The sequence below is a fragment of the Podarcis bocagei genome (genome assembly GCF_964188305.1).
Source record: "Podarcis bocagei genome assembly, chromosome: 4".
NCBI lineage: Eukaryota > Metazoa > Chordata > Lepidosauria > Squamata > Lacertidae > Podarcis > Podarcis bocagei.
The window spans coordinates 28,223,553-28,243,582 of NC_138128.1; positions in this window are offsets into that span (position 1 = coordinate 28,223,553).

The window sequence follows — 20,030 nt, forward strand, 5'->3', positions numbered from 1 at the left end:
TCCATATCCATAGACAAAATATAAAATGCATAAAAACAGAGTGCATTACAAATATAAGTATAAAATAAAATTGCAAACACAACATTCACCCAATCTCACTTGCCATCCATACACACCCCTGCTTGCTCTACCCGGGCAAGGAAGAGGCATTATCACAAGTCGAAAACACATTCCACCTAGGGAAGAGCTCTTGAGGAAGGCATGAGACAGGGCTGGTGAGAAGTGTGACCTAAGGAAGGATAATGGCTTAGGTTTTCCCAGTAGTGATGTATGGAAGTGAGAGCTGGACCATAAAGAAGGCTGATCGCCAAAGAATGGATGCATTTGAATTGTGGAATGCATTTGAATTATGAAAGGAATGCTGTGATCACCAATAGTCAGCATGGATTTCTGAAAAATAAGTCATGTCAGACTAACCTGATCTCGTTTTTTGACAGAATTACAAGCCTGGTAGATGAAGGGAACGCAGTGGATGTAGCCTACCTTGATTTCAGCAAGGCATTTGACAAGGTGCCCCATGATATTCTTGTAAAGAAGCTGGTAAAATGTGGTCTTGACTCTGCTACCACTCAGTGGATTTGTAACTGGCTGACTGACCAAACCCAAAGGGTGCTCATCAATGGTTCCTCTTCATCCTGGAGAAGAGTGACTAGTGGGGTGCCACAGGGTTCTGTCTTGGGCCTGGTCTTATTCAACATCTTTATCAACGACTTGGATGATGGACTCAAGGGCATCCTGATCAAATTTGCAGATGACACCAAACTGGGAGGGGTGGCTAACACCCCAGAGGACAGGATCACACTTCAAAACGACCTTGACAGATTAGAGAACTGGGCCAAAACAAACAAGATGAATTTTAACAGGGAGAAATGTAAAGTATTGCACTTGGGCAAAAAAAAAGAGAGGCACAAATACAAGATGGGGGACACCTGGCTTGAGAGCAGTACATGTGAAAAGGATCTAGGAGTCTTGGTTGACCACAAACTTGACATGAGCCAACAGTGTGACGTGGCAGCTAAAAAAGCCAATGCAATTCTGGGATGCATCAATAGGAGTATAGCATCTAGATCAAGGGAAGTAATAGTGCCACTGTATTCTACTCTGGTCAGACCTCACCTGGAGTACTGTGTCCAGTTCTGGGCACCACAATTCAAGAAGGACACTGACAAACTGGAATGTGTCCAGAGGAGGACAACCAAAATGGTCAAAGGCCTGGAAACGATGCCTTATGAGGAACGGCTAAGGGAGCAGGGCATGTTTAGCCTGGAGAAGAGGAGGTTAAGGGGTGATATGATAGCCATGTTCAAATATATAAAAGGATGTCACATAGAGGAGGGAGAAAGGTTGTTTTCTGCTGCTCCAGAGAAGCGGACACGGAGCAATGGATCCAAACTACAAGAAAGAAGATTCCACCTAAACATTAGGAAGAACTTCCTGACAGTAAGAGCTGTTCGACGGTGGAATTTGCTGCCAAGGAGTGTGGTGGAGTCTCCTACTTTGGAGGTCTTTAAGCAGAGGCTTGACAACCACATGTCAGGAGTGCTCTGATGGTGTTTCCTGCTTGGCAGGGGGTTGGACTCGATGGCCCTTGTGGTCTCTTCCAACTCTATGATTCTATGATTCTATGGTGCTGGAGGAGACTCTTGAGAGTCCCATGGACTGCAAGAAGATAAAACCTCTCCATTCTTATGGAAATCAACCCTGAGTGCTCACTGGAAGGACAGATCCTGAAGCTGAGGCTCCAATACTTTGGCCACCTCATGAGAAGAGAAGACTCCCTGGAAAAGACCCTGATGTTGGGAAAGATGAAGGCACAAGGAGAAGGGGATGACAGAGGACGAGATGGTTGGACAGTGTTCTCGAAGCTACCAACATGAGTTTGACCAAACTGTGGGAGGCAGTGGAAGACAGGAGTGCCTGGCGTGCTCTGGTCCATGGGGTCACGAAGAGTCAGACACGACTAAATGACTAAACAATGGCTTAGGAAGAATCCCAGGGCCAGACAGAGCTCACTGTAGAGTGGCATTGGTCCCTGGGCCTGAGATTCCCCACTTCTGCTCTCACATATAAATACAAAGATCCCCAAGTTTCTTACCTTAGCGATGTGTGATCAACTGTACCATGTGTCTCTCCTATGCCACTTTAGTAATTTGGGGAGACTGAGGTCATGTGGAAGGAGCCCATAATGTGACTCCATTCTCCATCAGCCTCATCACCATTTCAGAATCTTTTCCCACACTGATGCGTAGGATGACTGAGCAAACCATACGCTGGGATGGTTCTTAGACATTCTGAACTACATGTCTACATTCCAGTGGTTCAAGAGGTGCGGAACAGAACATTTTATTTCGTATTGAAGAATGGAACCGATTCACAATGGCATCCAAAGCATGTTGACTTTAGCCTAGTCAATGAGCTCCAACCCTTCCACCTGTATATGAAACAAACTCACCCTGAAAAAAAAGACAATTTCAGCTACCAAGATATGTACCAAATAATATCCCAGGAGAAAATTCAGACAGCTTTTCCAAATGTGGAAACAATTTTCAGATAGTTCCTGGTTTAATGGTTACAAACTGTATTGGTGAAAGATCATTTTCTAGACTAAAAGGGATAAAGAATGATTTACGGTCAACAGTGTACCAAGATCAGTTGTCTGATCTAAGCATTCACTGCAGAGAAAAAAAAAGAGATAAACTGCAATTTACTGATTTTAATGATATGGTTGGTAAATTTGCATCCAAAAGAGCTTGAAAGAAACTGTTCTGACTTTGTATATATTATAACATTATAACATAGCTATGCTTCCCCTATGAATCTTCTGTGTGAATGTCTTATTCCATACTTCTATAAGCTTATAAATTTATAAACTATCTTTTAATCAATGCTAAATTTTCAGCAGTGTTCTACTTTCATTGAGTGGTTAAAGAAGAGAATGAGGTTTTGTATCTCATGATCAAGTGCATGATCAGGGGCAACCCAACCAGGGGGTGGATGATGATGATGAAGTTTGGGCCTCCGACCATCTTTTAGATGAAGGTCTCTAGTTGCTTTGATCTAGGCCTGTCTTCAATTGATATATTTACAACCAATCCATTTTTAAGGCGGCAGTAGCCACACCTTTATGTTGCTTACAGAATTTGTTTTTTTTTATAACTACTCATCCAGGTAAAGGTCAAAGAGATAGGGAAACTGGTGCCTTTTAAATGAAGACAGTCTCTCTTTCAAATAGTTCTCATGGAGGGGACACTGCCTGTGATAGAAAAACCCTGACCTTCAAAGCACTCCATCGATGTGTTTTGAGGTTTCAGAAGCAATTCACTCACTACATATGCTACCATTCATTGAAGCTTTCGATGACCCTGACCACAGAGGCATGTTCTCCAATAAACTGTGACCATTTTCTAATAGTGCCTGTTTTCCACTGGGGATTGTGCTGTGACCAACTTATTGTACTGAAGAATTCAGGACAGAACTGACAGGCTGTGAAAGGCAAATCTTTTCTCTGTTTCAGCTCCATTGTGCCAGCTTCTAACTATGAGATGTCAATTATGGCAACACAAAGGGCCATTCTAATTCAAATGCCTATGAAATGTGTTAAATTGCCTGAAATAACAGTTATATTTTTATACAATCTGCAGTATTGAGAGAGAGAAAAAATATGAGGAGGGAATGGAATACAGTAGCTTTCAGAATATTACCTAAACAAAGTGATCACAAAGGAACATTAAAGTAATCAATACAAACCATAAATGTATCAAAGGACGAGAGAAGAAAAGGAATGCTTATATTAACTGTATACTGGCTGCAATTATTATATCAGTGACAGCAGAGGGGAGGGGGGGAGAGATTGATTGATTGATTGATTGATTGATTGATTGAATGACATACATTTCAAGCAGCTGTAGCCTTTGAGGCATGAAATACATTAGCATTGTCTTCTAGCATCTTCAATAATTGTTAGCTTATGTCATCCGGAAATGGCACATTATTTATTCAGAAAGGAGTCGCTGGCTGTAAAAATTAAAACATGAAGAAAACGAAGTGACCCCTCTTAGCTTGGCAAAACTGTATTTCTTTCAACAAAAGACAATAAAAAGCACTTCTCGCCCTGTTAGCGCTTGCTACAAGGTCTAGATCAATGCACACTGCCCAAATACCTTTGCCCTTTGCAGGTTATTAACTGTAACAGGCTCTTGGTTTAATTTATGACATCATTACACAACTCTTGCAACTAGCTCTTGTTTTCTTTGTCAAAGACTCACAAGGCATTTCTTTATTGGCTAAAGGTATGCTGCAAGAGGGCGATTTGTTGAGAGTACTTAGCAACCTGCAATTAGCATACTTTATCTCCTGAACTTAAAGAAAAGACAGACAAATCTCCTCAATTGAAGGAGAAGACTGAGCAAATATATGCCACATGTATGCCAAGGGCACAGATACTGGGTTGGATCCAGAGTTATTTTGCCTCTTGCAGACAGAAGGGCTCCATCCAGTGCTCCCCCCCCAAAAAAAAAATGTTTAGGGGTACTCTCATTTTCCTACTCATATTGAAATACTACCCCTCAATGAGGCTAAACTTAGATTCACAAAATGTTTACGCGTACCCCTGCGTACCCCCCAGAAAAAGCACTGGCTCTATGCATTAATGAAGGGCTTCTGTTCCAGTAGGAGAATCCTGTTGGTGTTATGGGAGCGGGGAGGCATTTTGTTGCTGCTTCTGCTTCCCCTTACAACTCCTTATGTCTCTCAAATATCTACTCTAGAATGTTGGGTGGACCTTCTGGAACAGTGTGGGAGGTGACACTGAAGACTATAGGACATCTTCCCTCTTTTCACTGGTGTGGTTGTCCTGAGTGGAAGCCTTGCTCAAATGACACTACAACCCGCAGAAGCAAATTCTGGACCCATTGCACCCATTCATGCTCTGCATTGGCTGAAGCTGATGTGCAGACCTCCCCTTCTGGTTCACAAACTAACTTTCCATGGGCATATGTAGCTTGTAGGAGGGCCTAGAGAAGCAGCTGCTGCAGTAGGGAACAGGAAGCTTCCTAACCACCCCCATTTTTCCCGTTCCCATCCCACGTCATGAGTAGCCCTGAGGAACTTCAGTGAGGTGGTCCAGCTTGGAAACACAAGGGGCTAGATCCACCCTATGCTAGTTATACTTGGGTCCCATGAGAAATTAGTCAGTACTCTATTGATCCCAGGGGGACCTAAACATGATTGCTACCTTAGACTACAGCCAACCCAATATGCTTGCTAGTACTGGAAAATTGACTTCTACTATCAAATATCTTTGTTCTCACAGCCAAATGAGGCTCATAGTATATCTAAACTTTTCTCTCTCTCTTCACCATGATAAGCTATTGCTACCTTTAGGTCAGTGATCAGCTGCATATGCCCTATAGTTCCTTTTTATACATTACATTGGCCCTTGAGCATATGTATGGGGAACAGTTTGAACTATGTGCATGTTTTTAACAGACACCAAAGCACAATTCCATGCATGTCTACTCAGAAGTCAAAACTCACAGATCCATGGGTGCAGGACACTCATCTGGGTGTAAGACCCAGTAGGGCTCACTTCTGATTAGACATGTATAGGATTACATTGTGTGTCTCCTTTGGAACTTGTTTGCAGGAAGCAGTGATGGTCGCCAACTTGGATAGCTTTAAAAGAGGATTAGATAGGTTTGTGGAGGAGAGGGCTACCAATGGCCACTAGCCATGATGGCTCTGCCCTGCTTCTATGGTCAAAGGCAGCAATGCTTCTGAATACCAGTTGCTGGAAACCTCAAGAGGAGATCGTGCTCTTGTGGTTGGATAGCTGGTTGGCCACTGTGAGAAGAAGATTCTGGACTAGATGGGCAACTGACCTGATCCAGAAGGCTCGTCTTATTTTTTCTTGACAAGAGAGTGAAACTGAATCACAACTATCATGCCCTCTGCCTTTTAAATACAGGGAGTGGCAAGACACAGATTCTGTAAAATATATCAGCCAGAGATGTGACCACTTGTAAAATGTTGACTGTAGAGAGTGTTTTGTGTTCTGTGGCATAGCACAAATGACCCCCCTGTTAACTCTAAATCAGTCTCCAAACAGCTATTGGTGCTTCTTCATTTGCAGCCTTGCTCAGAGGGAAATGTTGCTTGCGAAGCTTGCAGCAGCGTCGCTGCAGTGATGGATGCTGTGTTTGCATGGTGACGTTCTGCAAAGGTGTAGTTGGTTCAGTACAATTGGATCACTCAAGCACATCATAATTTCTGCAGAAGAAGTAACTTTGTAAATAAGAAAGAAAAGAAAAGGAAGATTTTAAAAAAACACACCTCACTTTTGATTAATATTCATCGTCACCCACACCCGGTAGTTTTACCAGCTTCATGCTGTTATCTCATCACATTTCTAAACAAAACGGTGTCAGGGCTTGTCAGAATGTTGCAGGGAGACTTCCTCAAAACACCTACATAGTGTAGGGTGGTAATGATTTAGTAGGTGTATTTGTCTCCCTGGATCAGTATTGAAGCAATAGCACAACAAGGAGTAATAAGCTGTTATGCTACCAAAGACAACATTATTGTGGTGAAAGCTGAAGTATTAATGGCTTGTGTTCATGTCTCTATTAGGGATGCTTGAGTAATTCAAGCTGTGCGAGTTCCAAGGTAAAGTGACCTGCGCTGCACCTCCAAGGTCTAATGTGTGGCTCAAAAGGTAATTATATTTTGGATTTCACACTCTTCTGAATTTTGCAATACCGCTCGGGTTTTTTAAAGTATCAAAATGTATCAGCTGTGTGTTTTAGGATCAAATGTATTTAGAAAAGTGATATGGGGATAAAATCTGTATTTAAATATGCATTTTAAAAATACATATTTAAATATGAATTTTTGTATGGTTTATTTCTTTTTAAAAAATGCAGATTAATGTGGGAAAGGGGTGGCCCTGACTTATAAAGGAATGAAGTTGACATGGGCCAGGAATAGACTGATCCCTCCCTCCCTATTCCGTATAAGAGATTGGATTATTTTATACAATATGTGGCAGCAAACTCAGTTTCGCCACTGAATGCACAATGAATTGGAAAAATATGGCCAATGCCGAATTCCTGATAAATGTTTCTTTATGAAACGCCTGTTCATCATATTCACATTTTTAATAGTTAAATGCAAGTCATCCTCATCAAGCACCTTCAAAAACATACGACTGGTGGTTCATAATACGACTTGGTATGGTTTCATCTCTGCAAGGCAATGTGGCCTGCCTTGCCTGTACTGAGTGCAACTGATGGCTTCTAAACACAACATTTAGGGGAAAAACCACGACAAGACCATCTGAGTCTTATCCACCCACTTCCTTGACGTGAAAATAAAATGAGTATTTTAAATATTAATGTAACCTCACTGAGAAGCATTAAAGCACTGAATCTTATGTTGACAAACCAATTTTTGCTCTGGGTATTAATTTTAAAACATTTTATGGCATCAGGGAGGGGATGGCAGCTGCCGCCGCCGCCCCCCTGCTCAATAGCAGTATAATTAAGCAATTTATCTGAAATGCGGTAGTGTGGCAGCAGAGTCTTCAGAAGGCAGCATAATCCTCTGTACAGTGTGATTATAGCAGCCTTCCCCAGCCTTCAGTCCCCAAATGTTATTGGATTATAGCCCCCAACATCCCCTGAAAGCATAGTTAATGGTCAGGAACACAGGAAGCTGCCTTTACTGAGTCATGATTCTTGGTCCATGTAGCTCAGCATTGTCTACTTTGACCGGCAATGGCTTTCTGGACTTTTGGGCAGGGAACAATCCTACCTAGAGATGTTGGGTATTGAATCTGGGACCTCGGCAGCCAAGGCAGATGCTCTACCACTGAGCCATGGCCATTCTCTGAAACACCTGGAATCCCAAGGTTGGGGGAGGCTAGGCCTCACCAGTTCAGTCCAATGTGCGAACTTTCCTTTCTTACTTTATAGTGACAGTGGGAGAGGAGCAGAGGATTTAGGATCTTAAAGTCAGTCTGTTGCTCTTATATGAGCACCTTAATGCAGTTTGAATGCAGTGATCAGGTCAGATTCATTGATTTGTAGCTAGTCATCAGATCAGCACAAAGCAACAGTTTAACAACTAGAACTTCATATCCTTATGGAAGCATTGCAACTTAGCATCAATTAAAAAAATCAACGCAAATTGACACAGACGCATATAAAACTACCTACAAGCAGTAAATATAAATTTCACTGGCCAATCTATTTGAACAGTTGTCAGAATAAACACAATTTATGCAAAAGGAGTATAGAATTAAGTGAAACCTAAATAAAATAAAAGCAGGGACAAACTTAAACTTCTGAATTTCCCCAGCAAGACACAGCATTCATTTTAAAAATGTTTCCCCTGTCATCAGTTGCTGCAGATAGAAAATGTGCAGTCTTCACAGTTACATATCTATCTTATCTACACAGATTACTGTCTCCTGAACCAACCGCTCCACATATTTCCCTATTGCAGTGACTGTCTTGTGTTCTTTGAAACCATTTCCATGCCAATCAATCACATTTGATTTAAATTCGGTATGCATAGCGGCGTCTGAAGGAAAACCAAATATCTTTGTATGTGGAGAAGGGGCTGGAGAGTTTGATTCCAGTGAAGCACCAACAATGCAAATATCCCTCACACATGATTACTGCTGGCTAGACTCTAATCAATTCCATAATCAACATTTCTCAAGTGTATGGGTGGTGGGCTGCTCTCTTGCTGTCTCATTCTTATTAGGATGAACTTCATCTGTCACGCTGTGGGTCTTTTTCCACATGCAGACTCATAAATTATGAGATGCAGCTCAGCTCAGAGACTTCCCTGCACCTATGACCTTCACAGCCACACAGTGAGATTAATGGAGTAGCTCAGCATTTGAGGAAAGAACGCGAAGAGCAAAATGTGGGACTCTCGTGGGCAGGATTTAAATGATTACAAGGCAATTGTTGCATGCTTATTTTATATGACTTTTCCTCTCACCATCATCAAGTGCCACATAATATGTTCCACATTTGTAAGAACTCAATCTTTTAGTGTGACCCCACTTATACCTTGGAACTCCCTGCCTATTGAGAGCAAGCCGGTGCCTTCAGGGAGAGGGGGAAAAATAGGCATTGCCCTTTCTGTTAGCAGGCGCTTCAAGTGTCCTAAATGCCTCGTGTACATAGGGAGCACGAGAAAAGGATGTTGGACACATCACACAACAATCAAGCAACACTGGGTTGGATTCAAATTTAAAACAGACCCATTGAATTAATAATAAGAAGAAGAGTTTGGATTTGATATCCCGCTTTATCACTACCCAAAGGAGTCTCAAAGCAGCTAACATTCTCCTTTCCCTTCCTCCCCACAACAAACACTCTGTGAGGTGAGTGAGGCTGACAGACTTCAGAGAAGTGTGACTAGCCCAAGGTCACCCAGCAGCTGCATGTGGACGAGCGGGGACGCGAACCTGGTTCACCAGATTACAAGTCCACTGCTCTTAACCACTACACCACACTGGCACTGACCTTAACATGCCATTGATTTTAATGGATCTACTCTAACATGACTATATCTGGCTCTAGCCTAGTCTGTCTATCACGCAGGTTGAGCTCTTTTCTTGCCACTGCCAGTTTCAGAATTATTCCATGCCTATAGTTATTGATCACTGCAAGCACAGAAAACTCAAGGGAAGATCTTGTGACCCACTTGAGAAATGAAACTTGGAACTTTGAAGTGTCAGGCATAGCCCTACTGGCTTTAGCCCAAACGTAGCAGAGTTTTCCTGCACAGCGAGGAAGCTAGTTGCGGTGGAAATGACTAGTCAGCTAGACTCAGAATAACTATTTACAGGATTTATTAAAAGGAAAAATAAAACCAGCAGAGTTTCTGCATACAAATAAAAGCAAAATAAATCCTCTCTTTCTTTCTCTCTCATAACCATACACAGCACTTCTAACTCCTAACACACCTCACACCAAACTGTGCTAGCAATCCCTAGATAACAGAGTTGAGTGCTGGTCGTTAACCAATCAGAGTGAGTAGTTTCTAGGTCAAGCAGACCTGGGCTTTCTGCCAAGAGTAAATTGACACCAGCTGGAGTTAATTGGTGAAGCTAGAATCTGCAAGTTTCCCACGAGAACCAATTAACAGAAACTGAAACCGAAACTGAACACCCCCTCACAGATTCTGCTGAACAATTAACACCAAATACACCTATGTAGGAGATTATTTTTCCAGCAAACCTAAACCCTTGCACATTCGCTTGTTCTTTATCTTTGCCAATGGTTTAGTTAACACATCTGCTACATTTTCTTCACTTGACACATAAGTACAGGTGATTACATTGTCTTGTACACAGCAACGTACATTTTGGTATTTTACAGAGATATGTTTGGAACGCGATTTGAAACCCTCTGTTTTACTTAATGTTATACAAGCTTGATTATCAATGTAAACTTGTACTGGTTCTCCACAATTTACATTTAAATCTGCTAACAAATGCTTGAAATAAATCACCTCGTTGCACAATTCACTCAATGCGGCGTACTCTGATTCCGTTGATGACACACTTACAACGTCTTGCTTGCGCGACCGCCAGCTGATTAAAGCTCCACCGACCCTTATGACTAGTCCTGTGACAGATTTTCTATCTGGCAAATTTCCCCAGTCACTATCACAGTAGCAACTCAACATTTCATCCTCGGAAGAATTTAATTGTAACATATAGCCAATTGTCTGTTTGAGATACCTCAGAACTTGTTTTACCCCTTTCCAGGCATTTAGTGTGGGTTTTGAGACCAATCTACTTAATATGCCTACTGCATAGCTAATATCAGGTCTGGACCACTGTGCTATATACAATAAACTTCCAATTACAGAGTGATATACATCAGGATGTTCAAATTCAGGACTCTCATCTGTATGAAGTGTTTTTATGAAACCTGGATCCATAGGCACCGCTGCCCCTTTGCAATCCTGCATCCTGTATGTAGTCAGTAGTTGTTTAACTTTGTTCTGCTGACTAATTAGGCAGCTGCCATCTTGGGCCCAGCACACTTCCAACCCTAGATATGTCCTAACCGGGCCTGAGTCTTTTGTACACCCACCTGCAGCCTACAATCTTTGCCCCCTCAGGCGCTGCTACTGGTGTAAAAACCTTGTGCTCATTCAGAGAGGACATCTCTTCCTCCATTGCCTGTTTCCAGAGCTCTGCCTCCTCTTTTGGTAACTTTAACACCTCCTGAAAACTCTTGGGTTCTGCACTTACACTAAACACATTTGCAGTATCAGGAGAAAAACGCACCGGAGGCACTCCTTTGTTTTGTCTTTTAGATCTTCTGGGAGAAAATTTTTCTTCTGACCCACTTTCCTCCTCAGAACTACGACCTCTCTTTTGTTGCTTAGCAACTGGGCTCTGGCTAATTTCACTTTCTTGAGAGCTCTTATCTGAACTTTCCTCCCCCTCAGACTCTGACTCCCTGTGTCTACCTTCAGAGTCATGAAGCTCCTGGGAAGGTTCAAACCAAACCTCAGTATTGGCATGTAGTCTCTCCCAGCCACTATGTTCACAAAAACTGGCATTCCTGGAGATCACAATGCCATTTGTCCCTTCAGCAAAACGGAAACCTTTTCCCAGCTCCTGGTATCCCACAAACACTAACTGTTTGGTCTTAGGATCTCCCTTCTTTCTCATTTGTTTCGGAATTAATACCCAGGCTTTTGATCCAAACACATGCAAATGGTCAATTTTAGGTTTTTTCTGAAACAATTTAAAGTACGGGGTTGTACCTATTGTTTGATGAAAGAGCCTATTTTGGAGATAACACGCGGTGAGCATGCTCTCCCCCCAATAAGACATGGGCAAATCAGCATCATCAAGCATGGCAAACATCATATCTTGTAAAGATCTGTTTTTTCGCTCTGCAACGCCATTCTCCTCTGGGGAAAAAACGTTTGTTTTCCTATGCCCAATGCCACGCTTTTGTAACCAATCTCTAAAGGCATTTGACATAAATTCGCCACCTCTGTCCGTCTGAATCCTTTTGAGTTTAATGGACAGAAATCTTTCCACAGATGCCACCCAGCCTTTAAACTTAGTGAACACGTCACCCTTATTTTTCATGGGAAAAACCCAAGAATAACGCGTGGCGTCATCCACAATTGTTAGTGAAAAGCGCGCTCCACCCCTGCTTACAGCAAATGGACCAATTACATCCATGTGAACCAGCTGTAGCGGTGACTCACTAACTCTGTCACTTCTGGGGTAAGAGACTCTGTGTGTTTTAACCTTTTTACAAACATTACAATCAAGGTACTTGTTACAACTCTTTAAATTACCCCCATCAGCCAATTCAGACATTTTTAGTACACTTTTCCAGCAAGCATGCCCCATTTTCCTATGCAATAAGTGCACACAGTTGTCATGTATAGCTTTGTTATTCACTGCAGGCTGAGATTTACTGACTACTGCTGCAACTTGAGATCCTGCTTTAAGCCAAAACAAGCCTCCCTCTGACTTAGCAGTGCCTAAAATCTCACCAGCCTTCTTAATAATGCAACTGTCTCCTTCAAAATGCACTTTAAACCCAGCTTTCAGCAAACAATCTACAGACATCAGATTGCTCCTTAATGACGGCACACAAAGTACATTTTGCAGGCATTCACGAAGACAAGGAACAAAAACTGCACCCCCCGAAATCACTTCGGAAGTACTTCCGTCTGCTAGAGCCACCTGGCTGCGCTGTGCTGAGTTCTTGGAAACAAACAATTCATCTGAATTCACGATGTGGCGAGACGCTCCCGAATCGACCACCCAGACCGCTTGTTTCTCATCAGCAATCTTGACCTCGCCGGTCACCAGCTGAGCCGACTGTTTTCGTTTGAAGAATTTCTTTTTACGCTGCTGCTGCTGCTGATCTCGTCTCTGCTCCTGCACCGGCAACTGAGACTTGACCAACTCCGGACATTGTCGTTTTAGATGCGCTGAAGACCCACATCGGAAACAACGCCTAACAGCAAACGCTGACTCCTCACCAGTACGCTGCTTTTGCTTCACCTCTGGCACGGCATGAGAACTCCCTCCAAACCGTCCACCTGTAGAAGCCTCTGCAGCCAACGACCTTTCTTGCCTCTTCTGCCATTCTTCAATCAAACGCCCAGTAACGTAACTGACTGATAAATCACGCTCCTGCATGCCTTCTAGAGACAAAACTAAATTATCCCAGCTTTCCGGGAGAGAACTCAAAATAATAGCCACCTTCTCCTGCTGGTCTAATGCACAGTCTCTTTCCTGTAGCGCAACAAACTTTAACTGTAAACTGTGTAGGTGTTCCTGCATTGTAACCCCAGGCTGTAACATTGCCTTGTACAATGCCTTGCGAATGAACAGCTTGGAAACCGCTGTCTCACGCACATGGAGTTCTTTAAGTGCTTGCCACACACCTCTAGCTGTCTTGATTCCCCTCACATACGGCAACTGGGAATCTTCCAGCCCCAAGACAATTGTGGCCCTTGCTCTTTGGTCTTTATCGAGGTCTTCATCATCAGGCTTCGTAGGAAACTTACTCACCACTTGCCAGAGACGATCCCTCTGCAGCACTGCCTGCATGCGTTCCGACCACAGCAAGTAATTGGAGTCATTCAGACGCTCAAAAGCCATCTGAACTGGTTGTGAGGCCATCTTGAGAGCGATGTCCCTGGAACCCGGAACCAGCTACTCACGACCACCGAGAGAGAAAACAGGAACCACAGCACCCAGCACTCACACGCTGCAGCTGTTGTCCTTGTGTCCGCTGCGTCACCAGCTCACCACGGTCAGGAACCAGCCAGAGAACATCAACTTCTGGAACTACTGGAACCAACGCCGTTGATGCTGACACCACCGCAACTCAGGCTGGCAGCACAATGCCCATAACCTCATGGAACTTTGAAGTGTCAGGCATAGCCCTACTGGCTTTAGCCCAAACGTAGCAGAGTTTTCCTGCACAGCGAGGAAGCTAGTTGCGGTGGAAATGACTAGTCAGCTAGACTCAGAATAACTATTTACAGGATTTATTAAAAGGAAAAATAAAACCAGCAGAGTTTCTGCATACAAATAAAAGCAAAATAAATCCTCTCTTTCTTTCTCTCTCATAACCATACACAGCACTTCTAACTCCTAACACACCTCACACCAAACTGTGCTAGCAATCCCTAGATAACAGAGTTGAGTGCTGGTCGTTAACCAATCAGAGTGAGTAGTTTCTAGGTCAAGCAGACCTGGGCTTTCTGCCAAGAGTAAATTGACACCAGCTGGAGTTAATTGGTGAAGCTAGAATCTGCAAGTTTCCCACGAGAACCAATTAACAGAAACTGAAACCGAAACTGAACAATTTTGTGCATCTTACTGTCAGACAATTAGATATTCAATGAAAACCATGTGATCCAATTAAAAAGGATTGGGTTTCTTGGTAGACGCTTTGAATGCATTCATTAGGAAATGCCTCTCTATTGCTTTCACTGATATCACCACAAACCCTCATTATAACTAGTTAAAATATAAAAATCACCCTGTCTAGTCTCATGGAAAGAGGCTTACTGTAACCTTTAAAAGGCCATTCTGCCATTTAAATGTTCCCTAAAATGTTCATCTTTTTTAATTCATGATAAAAACTCATCAGTTTCCTTCTCTGTCTTTGCACTGTACAACTTTTTGGCAGCTTTTGCCCTTTATGATACTTAAACCAACATGGATATTATTGGTATGAAATTATGATTCCCAAAGTGTGGTTTTTTGGGGGGGGAGTTGTCTTTAAACATGCAATGGTTCTTGGGGGGAGGGTGTCATTTAAATTTCTCCCTAGATATTGAAGTGCCAAATCACTGTGTCATGTTTGCATCAAAACCCTCCATTGATCTATTTTTTTATTTACCAAGTACAGACTGTAGTGTGTGTGAGTTAGTGCAGTGCTTCACCATTCTTGTACCCCATTCCTATCTTCCCTATCTTTCTGCATATGGGGATTGATAAAAACAATGGCCTGGCCAAATTGCAGGCAGAAGCCCAATTGTGGGGTGTTGCAGGTAGCTCCATGGCCAGCGGAGGGAGTACTGGTGCCCCACTTGAGATCTTGTGGAGCTTCTGTGAATCATGCAGCTGGGTGGGATTTCAGGAGGGAGATGGACAGCAGGTCCTTTAAAATGGTTGGCTGGTTCCATCCATAGGTGCCGACTCCATGGGGCTTGAGGGGGCCCGAGCCCCCTCAAAAATTCGTTTGGGGGGGCTCTGCCCCCCCAATAATCTCCGGCGCCCCTCCAGCAGAGCGCCATCACCGCCCCTCCCCCAGCCCAAAATGCACAAAGTCGGGCTGCATGCCTCCTGCCCTCCCTCCCGAGCAAAAGCTCCACCCAATTTCCTTCGGAGCTGATTAATAGGCGCAGCACGCTCTCCCCTATTCGCTCACGAGGAGGAGGCGCCACTTTATTTGCATATTCATGAGCTTATTTATTATTCATGAGCTTTCCCGGCCCCCCCCCAATATTTTTAATAAGTCCGCGTCCCTGGTTCCATCATTAGACTATCTTTCACTACATCAGATGGCAGTTTCCCTAGCCCTCCCTCCTTTGTTTTTAGAGTTTTTAGAGAGTTTTACTGAGGCAATGATGAAAGGCTGCTGGTTTTCAAGGGTGGAAAGAAATTTTACTCTCAGCCACAATTGTTTTTCATTTGGGAGGTTTCCCCCTTTCTCTCAGGGGAAAGCATGTGATTGTTAGACATTCTATGCAGCAGTTCATCACAACTCAGGCAGACATGGCATTGGTCAGGATCAAAACATAAGAGACTGGGAAAGGTTGTGGAGGAAAGGGGTCAAGTTTACTGCATGTATATGGTTAAAGGAACATGTTATGCAAATGATGTATAGATGGTACTTAACTCTGGTAAAATTAGCAAAGATTTATCACAAGAGTGATAATCTATGTTGGAAATGCAAAGAAAAAGAAGGTACCTTTTACCATATGTGGTGGACATGTTCCAAGGTGAAAGACTTCTTGGGGGGAAAATTTAATGAATTGAAAAAAATGTTGAAATATACATTTATTAAAAAACCAGAGGCCTTTCTACTTCGAATAATAGGTCTGGAATTGCCCAAGAAAGATGTTAGATTGTTTTTATATGCCACAACTGCAGCTAGAATTTTGTTGGCCCAAAATTGGAAACTACAAGAAGTACCAACAGTGGAGGAATGGCAGATGAAGATGATGGACTTTTGGGAGCTAGCTGACCTTACCGGAAGAGTCCGTGACCAGAAGGAGAAGGAGTACCAAGAGGAATGGAAGAAATTTAAAGACTATTAACTAAATACGTTAAGATAATTTAAATAGAAATACTTGCGAATATCAGATAGGCCTAGGATTTAAATATGTGATGTTATAGAATAATATGTTTAAAGTTAAAATGAAAAGAAAGAAAGATGTTAATTGACTAAGTAAATTTTATGTGAAAATAGTTTTGGAAAACTGATACAATGATTTATATGTAAAACTCAGCCAGAGGGATTCGAGGAAGTCGCTTAACAATTTTAACAAAAGTGGAATTATTACAGTTAAGATTTATTAAACCTTTTGGAATAGAATCATAGAATTGTAGAGTTGGAAGGGACCCTGAGGATCATCTAGTCCAACTCCCTGCAATGCTGGAATACGCAGCTGTCCCATATGGGGATCAAACCTGCTACCTTGGTGTTATCAGCACCATGCTCTAACCAACTGAGCCATCTGGGCTGACAAATGTTTGTTTGTTTGTTTCTTAATGTTCTTTTTTATCTGTCTGTTATAAATTTGGAAAACTAATAAAAAAAGGATCAAAACATAAGAGGGACACTCAGAGCAGGTCTTGAGAAGTTGCACAACTTCCCAGCCCAATCTTGGGTGGGCTGGACAGGGCACCACTCCTATCAGGTTAGACCTCCTATGCTAATCTTTTGGTCAGCACCATGCTGGGCCCTTCTACACTGGTCAACTCACATGGCATTCTCCAGCAAGCATACTGGGATAGTGTTTCAGGTTTCCAATCTGAAGTTTCAAGAAGCTAACAGATCCTGAACCAATGCCATTGCCAGCCCCACCATAGTCAGCCTGAACTTAGTAAATGGTGGATATGAGTGTCAGGAACCATCATGAGGGTCCATGGTGCCAACTGAGAGTGCCATTAGCTCAGAGCCTCCAAAACCTGATCTCAGGAACTCATTGTCAGTTTCTACACAAGGAATTTCCCAGATATTCCATTACCTTGCAAACTGCAATGTAAGAACTGCAAAGCAAGCACCCATAAAATAGCAAGAATAAAACGTATTAAAGGACTTTTTGCACATTCAAAATCAATAACTTCTTAAGAGAATGCTACAATACTCTATTATCAGAGTATTATAGTGTTCTTTCATGCATTCTCTTAATTCCATCATAAAGATTGAAGGACTAATTAGTGAGAAAGAAAGTAGACTCCTATTGTTATTTTATCAGTAAAAATAATGTTCTTCACTACTTTCCCAACCATCTGCTATTCTATGAAATTCTTCTGACTGTACAGCAAGCAGAATTAACAAAGCAGAAATCAACCTTTTAAATAGCAGGTTACCCAGGCACATTGAGAATGTTTCAAAAGTTGCTGCTGCTGCTGCTACTACTTTCTCATAGAGGAGGCATATGAAGAAGGGCCTCAGAAGATGATCTCAGGTCTGTGTAGGTTCAAAAGGAAAGAGGCAGTCCTTGAAGCATGGTGGTTTGACTGCTTTGGACCAATTTTCATCTGAAATAAAAGAAACTAAGACACCAAGTGAAGCGAAAAGCAACTCTGCATTCCAAATCTTTCCAATAAACCCAGCTTAATGGTGTGGGCATGACTCACAGCTGGGTAACCTCTGTAATGAATTGTACATTGGGAGGTCCCTGAAGAGGACCTGGAAGCTTCAAGTAATGCAGAAGGCAGCTGCTGGAACATTAACCAAGTGGATTGCAACCATTCTGAAAGAGTTAACATTGCCTTTTGAACCTGATTAAAGGTACTGAAGATTGCCTTTAAAGTATGAAGCACCTTTCTAATTGTGAAGGCTTATTTGCTATTGGCCAATCATCTAAGGCATGTCTGTAGTTGCATGGGTCCACTGCATGGGTCCAATCTGCCCAACCCAGTGTGGGGATCAACATGATTACTCTCCCCTTCTAATAGTGTGAAGAAAATAACTTGGTTTTAAAACAGATATTGCAGACCTGCATTATATTAATAATGCTATATTGTTATGGAACAATAGGTAGCTAATGTTTAAGTAGCTTTCGTTGACATTGAGGCTGCAGCCAAAAGTGCACATCTAGGGAGTATGCCTCAGTAAATTCAGTGAGACCTACTTATGAGTAAACACATTTGGGACTGTAGTGCAAGTTTCAACACACTGTAAATGGAAGTGGACAGCTCAGAAATTGATGAAGCATAGCAATAGCTTGCAGCAGAATTATGGCAGCAGTTTCATTACTCCCCTCTTCCAGTTGTGCTCCACAAATTAAGACACATTTTTGTCTTATTGTTTGTCAAGATCAAGAGCAAGAACTAGAATAAGGAATGAGGAAGCCAGCAGGTTATCCATCATATGGAAAGCTAGTGTTTTATTACTTTAATTGGATTTTTCCTTCATGCAGCCTTGGGAAGAAAAAGCTATGGTGATGCTAGACACCATAAACACGTTCAGTCTATGAATTAAAGCACAGTGTGTTTAACAGGTTAAAACAACTGAGAACCCAAGGTATCTTCTCCAGGGTTGAGAGTATGGGTAACAAAATAGCACACAGCAAATACAATTTACGCTTGTGAATTATTTTGCAATTAGGAAGGTTTTATTTATTTGTGCATGTTTGTTTATTAAATGTATTTCTAACCCATCATTCATGGAGCATCTCAGGGCAGGGTACATTAAAATAAATAAAACATATTAATAGGAGGGGGAAACATCAGAAGGGCAAATAAAAACAAAAAAGTAAGGCACTTAGTCCCTTTTATTTACTTATTGACAAATTTTATATACCACTTGATTGTAAGAAAATCTCAAAGCAGTTTACAAAAAAGCAAAAACAAAAAACCCTACACCTTAAAATTATCAATAAAAGATAATTGAAAACAGGTATTCAAAAACATTCCAACAATATTTAAAATCAGCAATAAGCTAAAAAGAGTTTGAGACACGTCAAAGAAGATCTCTAAGTAGATGTGCTATATCTTGACAGGGTTTTACTCCTGTCAGCACCCATGCTGCAGCAATTCTCACCAACTGCATGCTTCTGGATCAAGCACAATAGAAACCCCACATTACAGTAATCCAATCTCAAAGTCACCAATGTGCAACCTAATTTCTTTTCCATCCCCACATATCTCTGTCCCTTTCAAAGGTAACAATGTCTCTTTCATCCTGCAGGCTCACAACTTTATGTCATCTCCAACTCCCACTATTGCTGTCCCTTCCCACATACAAGCTGTCAACCAAATTCTGCTGCTCAACAAATCTAGGGTCTGAGAGCCTATTATCTGGCTCCCACACAGCTTTTAGCCCCCATCCCAGATTGTAACAAAACCTCTAAGCAGCTCCACAGATGTCAGAAATGCAATGGGATGCACTATGGCTCAAGAAATCTCTTTAATCCATTCCAGCAGCAATCAGCGAAACCCACCTGAAGCCTTTACAGAGATGACACTTAATGCAAGTAAACTTGTACCAAATTAATAGAAGCCTCTTAGCCACCACATCACTGGAGAGGGTGCCAGGTTAGAGGCACTCTGTTTCATGTGTGGTGGATCTGTGAACATATGCAGGGGTTTTTTTTGGGTCATTTGCATTTCTTTCAGTGTTTGATTATGATACACAAAAGTTCACAAAAGGCTACATTTCATTTTCTGAACAAATGTTTGCACTGCCAAGTTACCTGTCTTTCATGTTTCACTCAAGATTCATAAAGGCATTCCTTCTCCTTTGTTTCAGGTAATAATTCAGCCTTCG